The 9,598-nt window shown below is 37.7% G+C and overlaps 1 long non-coding RNA gene across 1 annotated transcript; it reads right to left on the minus strand.

Annotated features, from left to right (window-relative positions):
- Positions 1 to 832: 832 nt before the first annotated feature.
- Positions 833 to 3,976, minus strand: LOC113356653. The gene is made up of 3 exons (XR_003363079.1): positions 2,437 to 3,976; positions 1,735 to 1,814; positions 833 to 1,192 (listed from the first exon to the last, which is right to left on the minus strand). It is a non-coding gene; the product is annotated as an uncharacterized LOC113356653 (long non-coding RNA).
- Positions 3,977 to 9,598: the final 5,622 nt, after the last annotated feature.

A 9,598-nucleotide genomic window follows, 5' to 3' on the forward strand; every position in this document is an offset into this window, starting at 1 on the left:
CATGTGGATATTTCCGCCCCACTGAGTGGGCTTAGCCAATTGTACTAACTCTTGGGCTTGGTATTTTATATCTTTTTGCTTAGCTAGTTTCATAGCTCTATAGGAAGATTCTGGAAATGTCAAGAAGGTTTGTTGAACAATTCATTTCCAGAAGGCATGCAGGACAAATTAATACAGGGAGGCATGCGGGGAAAATTAATGCAGGGAGGCATGCAAGGGAAAGTTAATACAATTTATGCTTACCTCGAAATTAGATTAAGACCCTAATTCACAACATATAAATACAGGGGTTCACAATCCTAAATATGAAATCTTCTCTACACAAACTCCCGTGAAAAACTCTAGCTAACTTAAGCATTGGAGGGTTTTTTGCAGGTACCCCCCATCCACTGTTCACGTGGAGAGAAAGGTGACGGCTTGATCATCAACTAATCGTCATCATATTCGTGTTTGAGGTAGAAATATTTTACCATCCAAACATTGGCGCCGACTAAGGGGATTCGAGAAAAAAGACCGTTCCCAAATCAAGATTATGGCAAAAGTAAGACAGACTGCACGAAAGATCGTTTCTGCCAGCAACCCTCGACATTCAGTTCAATCAGCACCCGTAGTTCCTACTGGAAACAGACAGGGTCGAGATCGTGTTCGTGACAGAACCCCAGATCTGAATAACCGTGTTCGCGAAAAACGACCAATGATTGAAGATGAAGGAATGGATGTTGACTCCATACCTGATGGAGAAAACCCACGAGTTCGAGTAAACATAGGGCTTGTATTCAGCAGCCCGTCAAGGAGAAATAAAGATCGATATGACCTGCGAGATGGACGAACCGCGACTCCTAGTACGAAGGAAGAACTGTTGCACCATCGGCTGAACGAAGTGGAGAAGTTAGAACTGTAGCGCCCCCTAAGATAGCAGCTGACTAATCAAAGAGATTGACTAAATAAAGAGACACTGAGAATCTAAATCATTTACTTAAATATTCTATTTAGAATTCTGCTACAAAAACTTATCCCAAAACTAGCCCCGCTCAGAAATATATGTATACAAGGATTCCTCTCAAATGATACATATACAATAGTCATTTGGTTTACAAATAAAATATACAACATAATGAACCTAGCAGAAGTTAATCAACTAGCGAACTCAACCCGAAGCTTTCGCTACGCAAATCTGATCTGTCACTGAAAACTGAAAGTGGGAATGGGTGAGCACATCATCCCTAAAAGGGGTTCCCAGCAGGAATAACATTTAACTTTAAAGTAATCATAAGCAAGAGTGGGAAAACAATACATGTTTTTCCCAAACAATAAATAGTGACCAAATCACTAGAATAAACAATATGTATATGGACAAACTCCTTCTTCAAACAATGTATAATATGGTTGTAAATTCCTAACCGACAATTCACGCCTAATAGATATTGATATCACCAAGACCATGATGACCCACTCTAAGCAAATAAAAGTTGAATTCATGTAGGTATAAATGTGAAGGAGCGTATCCTATGTACTACAAGTAGAAGTTCTCATTTCCCATAACAATTCATAATGACAAACAAAACATTGCAAGTCCTTTCCAAATCGTGGAAAAATTCACCGAATCAACAGAATTAACATAATGCAATTTAAACAAAACATGGAATGCACAACTAGACAATGCATGAGTTTGTTAAGCATAAACTTTTGTAAAAGCAACAATAATGGTTACAAAAGAGTCAAATGTATTCTCACCTCTTTTGATGACAAGCCACGCCTACCTTGAGATCCACGATCTACTGATTCATCCTTTGATTCGCTCGTTGTTAATAATACTAATTGTTAATCACACAAGAACTATAAGAATCTAGCCAAAATGGCTCACACAAGAATCATACAAGTCTATATAATGATTCTAAGCTCATTCATGGTTCTACACCTTTTCATTATTTACCTTTAACATAACTACGAGTTTACTAATCCAAATTGGAATGTAACTATAGTCCTTCGATAGGTCTTATGAGTATCTATAACTTGTAGAAGAAGCCAAAGTCCAATTCAGACCACAAGAGGTCCAAAACATCTAACTAAGAAAACTGACCTAAGCCCAAGTCCACCAAAGTCAACTAACAGTCACTAACAGTTGAACTAACGGTCAAGGGTCAACTAACAGTAAACGTCCAAGTCAAGTCAAGATCCTGGTCAAATGGTCAAGGAACTAACTCAGTCAAGGTTCACTGAGTCAGTACTGGTTAACGAGTTAACTCAGTCAGATAGCCGAGTCAGGTAAAACATAAGAGTCGAGTCAGACTGAATAAGTTCAGTCAGACATACCAAAGGTTCTCACACATCTACGCTCTAACTCCAGTTCAACTTCAATCTATTCATTACATGGATTCATTCATTTTAATTCTAAAATAACTTCATAACACAATTTCAATTACAACTTCAGCTTACCTTTAGGCAGCAACTGCAAGCATTTCACTGCACAGATTCAACTCCAGTGTTCGTCTAACCTCCATTCTTACATTACAGTCATACAAACATTTCATTTCAGCTCACTACACAACCATTCCAACTCTATCTCTATCTCTATCTCTAGATCTAGCTACAACTAACACCTTTTTAATATCCAACTGCAACTTCATTGCTAGACACACTTCTACAACATATCCACCACCAGAACTTCAAACCACTCTACAACTGCACCTAACAAACCATCTGCAATTCCAACTCATACAAGCCTGTTTTAATCTCATTTCAATTCATCATCAGTCCTTATCTTCATAAACACACTCATCACACATCCACAACAATTCAACATTTACTCATTCACTACACAACAACCCAACAACATATCAGTTCAATTCATCACTACCAAAACATACATTTCCATACCTCCGCCAATTATCCATGACTCCTGTAATTTAGATTACTTAAACACCAAATCAAAACTCCACTCCTGCATCACTTGAATATCAATACCAGTTCCCTGTAACTTAGCATATATCAAGACCACAACCAAAACCCCCATACTCATCTTGCAAACATAATTCCATTGACAATCACATATACATAACCAATGGAAATGAAAGACTTTACCAAATCAATTCAGAGAAGAAATTACCTTAAAACCATTATGCCCAAGCACCAACCAGTTCAATCCTCATAACAACTCACAATACAATTTACTTCTCCTTCTCCCTGAGCAGTTGGAATTGAATTCTTCTTCATAACATTCTTTCTCCTGAGCAACATCTGAAGTTGCAATATCATGGCATCAACCCCACCTGCAACAATCATTCATCTTCTTTATCTCAAACTGATTCTAACTTCCAGTTCTTCCCATTAAATATAACCATTCCCATAACTTCTTACATGCCCTGTATATACTACTTGGTATCATTAGCCTCTTATCTGAGTTTTTCTCAATATACAAATTAGCACCAACAATTACTCTGCCGCCTTCTTATCAACAGACTCAAATCCTAGATCCATCAACTACTTCACATATTCAACTTCAATTGAACATCAGATGCACGACTTATAACCCTAACTGTCAAAATTGAATTGTTCTCCAACCTTCTACCCTAATTAAACTCAAACCCATCTCATATCAACATCCCAGAACATCAATTCCATCTTCTAGACAATCTCTGCGTTCTTCTTACAATCCCTAATTCAATTTATGAGAAACCCTAACTCTGATTCTTCATGAGAACAACATCTGAAAATCAATTAAACACCAACCCAATCGTTCTTCATCTTCTAACAACTCAATTTGCTTGCCAATTGAATACGAACTCAAAAGCAAGTCTAAAACCTAATTTAAGTCCCCCTGATTTACTCTTCTGGTGAATCTAAAGCAACCAATTAAACAACAACACCACCAAAAGTTACTTCTTGATCTTTCCCATCTTTTACAGAACCACCGATCTGATTTCTCTCAATCAGTTGCAGAAGAAGAACCGGGAAGAAGAAGAAGAAGAAGGGGAATAAAATGAGAGTTATCCTCTCGATTTGGGTAGATAAGAGCAAGGGTAATACTAGGAACCCACTTGCTTCTATAAGGGGAGCCCAGGGCCTATCTGCTAAAAGACTATTTTGTCCTTCAAATCAGCCTGATGATATCTTCTTCATTCGGTATCTGAACGACGTGTTCGAGTAGTCCATTTCGCATAACTTTTCGAGATCTATCTAACGATACTAGTTTCATATCTAAATCGTTGTTAGATTAATTCCTATAAATTATCGTTCGAGTTACACTAAACGAGTTATTAGCGGTTAAGACGTCTATTGACTAGTCTAATGACGTTGACGAGCTTGAAGGTCTTTACAAGAACGCTCTCCTGATATTAGAACGAGAGAACCAGTCTCGGCCAAGGATTGTTAATATGAACAACCAGAAGGGTCCTTATGCATGGGAGCGCCTTGAAGTTGAGTTAGCCCGCGAGATGCAAACCAAAACAGAGAAGTGATCGATCTTGATAGACCAGAGAAAAATTTGTTGGTCACTGGAGATCTAATAGACGAAGGAGTGTACGAGACCGGTGAGAAGGAACCCGAGCACGGCCAACTAAAACTCAGCAGAGTACGGCCAGAACCACCGCCCGCTCAAAACGTCTCAGGAATGACGAAGATGAGGTTCGAGATCAGCACGATGAGAGAGAATTTTCGCGTGAGCCACTATGGATTGTGTTTACTTATGGGTCATCAAATGTTGGTGAAGCTGGAGTTGGATGTGTCATTCTTACTCCCGAAGGTTCAAGGATCGAGAAAGCGACTAGATTAGGCTTTCGTGCATCAAACAATGAAGCTCAATATGAAGCAGCAATTATCGGTTTAAAAGCTGTGGAACAGTTATATGCGAAGAACGTGAAGCTGATAACTGATTTTATGCTAGTAGTTAACCAGTTTCTGGAGACCTACAGAGCCAAGAAAGAGCGGATGGCCTTATATTTAGATTGTATGATAGAGCTGGTAAATGAATTCGTCCAAATCTCTATTGGGCAGCGATCACGGTTGGAAAACAGACACGCAGACGCTTTAGCGTATTTGTCTTCCACAGTCGATACTGATACCACTCGTTTCGTTGTAATGGATTTCCAAGAGTTACCCAGCATCTCCAACATCCATTTTGTTATGGCTCTCGAACACGCTAGTGGAGACGAGAGGATAACTACATCAACATAGAAAGATATCGAAAACATTGACAATAATATGGATGTTGACATTCCAGTGATAGGCAATTCAGGCCTGCTGAAAACGCTTCAGACTGGCGTCAACCTTATATTCGGTATTAAACAAACAACGAACTCCCATAAGATGAGAAAATCGCTTCAAAAGTGAAAAAGAATGAATGGAGATATTCAGTGATCGAGGGACAGTTATATCGCAAACCTGTATCTTTGGAGCCATTTTTGCGATGCATATCAGCCGAAGAAGGACAACAGATATTGGCGGAGGCTCATGAAAGAATATGTGGCAACCATTCTGGAGGGCACAGTATCGCGCAATGATACTTACCCAGGGGTACTTATGTCCATACATACAGAAGATGCTAAAGAATACGCACATAAATGTGTGCCATACCAAGAGCACGCTCCAATTCCTAAAAGGCCCGCCAACGAATTGCATCCAGTTTTAAGTCCCTGGCCGTTCGCTAAATGGGGACTAGACGTCGTCGGACCACTCCCCCGATCTCCTGGAGGAGTGAAATATGTATTGGCCGCTACTGATTATTTTACCAAATGGGTTGAGGAAGTGGCATTGGTACATGTTACCAGATACGACGTAAAAAGGTTCATATGGGAGAACATCGTCTGCAGGTTTGAAATCCCACCCGAGTTGGTGTCAGACAATGAAAAGAAGTTCGATTCCGGAGTGATCAAAGAATTCTGCGAGAATCTGAGCATTCGCCACAACTTTTCTGCTCCATATTATGCTCAAAGCAATGGGCAGGCAGAATCAACAAATCGTGTTGTTATGGAAAACCTCAAGAAAAGACAGGAGAAGGCGAAGGGAAAGTGGACAAAGGAGTTCCCTGGAGTCTTATGGCCTTAACGGACAACCCCAAAAAGATCCATTGGATTCTTCTTATTCATACTGGCTTATGGAACTGAGGCGGTCATACCCACTGAGGTACACTTGAGGACTACCAAGACCCGTGTTGTCGAATCTGGAAACAATGAAAGCATACTGACTTTAGATAAAGAGCCGCTGGAAGAACAAAGAGAAATAGCCATGTACCAATTGGTTCGATATCAACAAACAATCAAGTTGAATTACGACTGAAAGGTCAAAGAACCACACCCAATATTTCGATTATCAATTTGTATGGACTAACTGCAATATACTTTCAGGAGAATCAACTAGACTCAATCTTAACAAAGTATATCAAAGAGTTATATTATCTCGATTTCTCGATTTAATTCTTACTCAAGCAAATAGAAATCTGTGAGTCTAATTAAATACAAGAAAGATAACTTGGATGGTACCAAAGACCAATATCCAAGTGTCAATCAATGTAAATCAACAACCAAAGGTTGGATATTCTAATTGATTGATCTGACGCAAAACCTGTCATATTTCAATTATATAACAAAATATAATGCGGAAAAGAAATAACACAAACACCAGAAGTTTTGTTAACGAGGAAACCGCAAATGCAGAAAAACCCTGGGACCTAGTCCAGATTGAACACACACTGTATTAAGCCGCTACAGACACTAGCCTACTACAAACTAACTTCGGTCTGGACTGTAGTTGAACACCAATCAATCTCACACCGATCCAAGGTACAGTTGCGCTCCTTACGTCTCTGATCCCAGCAGGATACTACGCACTTGATTCCCTTAGCTGATCTCACCCACAACTAAGAGTTGCTACGACCCAAAGTCGAAGACTTTAATAAACAAATTTATATCACACAGAAAAGTCTACGGTAATAGATAAATCTGTCTCTCATAGAAATACCTACGAGTTTTGTTCCGTCTTTTGATAAATCAAGGTGAACATGAACCAATTGATAACCCGGACTTATATTCATGAAGAAAAACCTAGTATTATCAATCACCTCACAATAATCTTAATCGACGCGACGAAAGAAGATATTGTGGAATCACAAACGAAGAGACGAATATGTTTGTGACTACTTTTATATCTTGCCTATTAGGTATATCAATCTCAAGCCAATCATTACGATTGTACTAAATACGATAGAAACAGCAAGATCAGATCACACAACTACAAGAAAGTAGTATCGGTCTGGCTTCACAATCCCAATGAAGTCTTCAAGTCGTTAACCTACAGGGTCTCGGTAGAAACCTAAGGTTAAAGAAGAACTGACTCTATCTTATACAACTAGTATCACACAGGAGGTGTGGGGATTAGGTTTCCCAGTTGTTAGAGTTCTCCCTTATATAGTCTTTCAATTCAGGGTTTGCAATCAATGTTAGCTTAGTAACAAAGCATTCAATATTCACCGTTGGATGAAAACATGATTAGATTCAATCTAATATCTTTCAACCGTTGGATCAAAAACATAGCTTGTTAAACACAAATGAAATGCACGTTTTAGGTTTGTGTAACCGTACCCAAACATGTACATTTGTTGGTTCAACAATAGTTAACCAAATGGTTAGCCATATGAGCACTTTCATATCAACCATATTCTTGTTCACCGTAACTAGTTCAAATGACTCAAATGAACTAGTTAGAGAGTTGTTCAATTGCTTAGATCTTATAGAAGTATACAAGACATAATCGAAGCAAAAACGATTTGATTTACTCGAATCGATTCATGAATTTTATAGCCACGGTTTGCAAACTTGCATTCCTTAGTTAATATAAGTATAAGTTCACGAATAATCGTTTTTAGATATAACCAACCTAAGTATGCGGACTAGGTACGCAGACTTAAGTACTTGGAATAAGTTTGTAACAAGTTTACAAACTCCAGCAGATTTTCTCGGAAAAAGAACCTCCGACAGTACGCGGACTGGGTTCGCGGAATCTTGTTTCGGTTTCCTGAGCAACAAAGTAAGCATACTTTGGTTCAAGGAATAAGGACTTATACATGTATGCGTTTCCACACAATGCTTATATCCAATAATGGTTATATAATCTAAACTCTCATTTCAATCATTGAAACATTCTTAAAGGACGTTATATAATTGTTATTCACAAACTATTTTTCGTCAAAGCCATTTTCAAGTAATTCAAACATAGCATGACTTTCGTCACTAGGTAAATATGAACTTGGCCAAAGAGAAAGCTTACCAATACGTATTTCAACATTACTTGAAATCTTCGTCATTTCCAAGTACTCCAATGATCCCAAAGGTTGTAAGTTCAGCATCATTGTTGTTGAAAATCCGTAGCTATAACAATGAGAACAAGCATTCTCAATCATTATTATATAGTGTCATAGTATTATTATTGCGCATCAAAGTTAAATTGTATCAAAACTTCGACAACAATACTATGGTGATATGTATCACTCCCCCTTAGTCAATGCTCCATCTCACATGGAAACCACTCCCCCTTACATAATGATCCGAAAACCATATGTATTTGTAGTGTGAAATACACATTAATTCTCACCCTTTTTGTCAATAAAATTGGCAAAGGTACGAAAACGGGATCCTAATGAAAATTTCGATAGAGACATTTCATGACCAAAAGAAAGCACATATCAACTTATTTAGATGCAATCATATAGCTGAAGCTAAATGCTTTCATCAAGGAGTTTATAAAGATACAAGATAACTCCTATAATATTCCACAGTCGCACTCCCCACAAAGATTTGGAAATTAAGCACAAGTTTAATTAAGAACTCTCTCGCATAATATGTCATTCCCGAAAGAACAACAAGAGCGACCTTAATTTCATAATAAAATAAGGATTTCATTGGACATAACAAATCACATACGAACATGAATTTGAAACAAAAAATGCTCAATTAGATTAACCACAAGAGAACCCATAATTAATCTAATCGGAAATGCTCAACATAAGAGAACTTACGGAGCCTCAAAATATATACATGAAATATGGATCAGGGAAGATCAATACTGCGTGATAAACAAGGATTCATTCTATTTCCCATCACTATTTGCACGATGACATATAATAGACATAATCCTCGTAAACAAAAGTTCATCCTATCTTCCATCAATATTTGCATAATGACATAATAGGTTTCAAACTTTTGTGATGTCAAAAGCTCATTCATTCTTTTATCAATACAGGCATATTGACTTATGAAAGACTTAACTTTTGACAAGGTATGGGAAAATCATAGTTCACGGACGCAAACACACATATCCGATAACAAATTTCAATATATAAAACCATAAATATTAATACTGCAAAAATCGTCTTCCAAACAATTTTAGAATTTAAACAAATAAACCTAAAAACATGAAGATGAAAATGTTGGACATAGCTATGTGTAATCACAATAATGGCTATTCCAAACTCTAGTTATTCTTCTAAACAAAAACAATAAAATTCTTAATAGAAGACTTACTAGTCATTGTATATCTTTCTCAGAGCATTTACCGAGAATTCCTTTTCATTATTGAAAAATCCATTGATTATGGGATCGTTCAATTT

The sequence above is a fragment of the Papaver somniferum genome, chromosome 3 (assembly GCF_003573695.1).
Source record: "Papaver somniferum cultivar HN1 chromosome 3, ASM357369v1, whole genome shotgun sequence".
Taxonomy (NCBI): domain Eukaryota; kingdom Viridiplantae; phylum Streptophyta; class Magnoliopsida; order Ranunculales; family Papaveraceae; genus Papaver; species Papaver somniferum.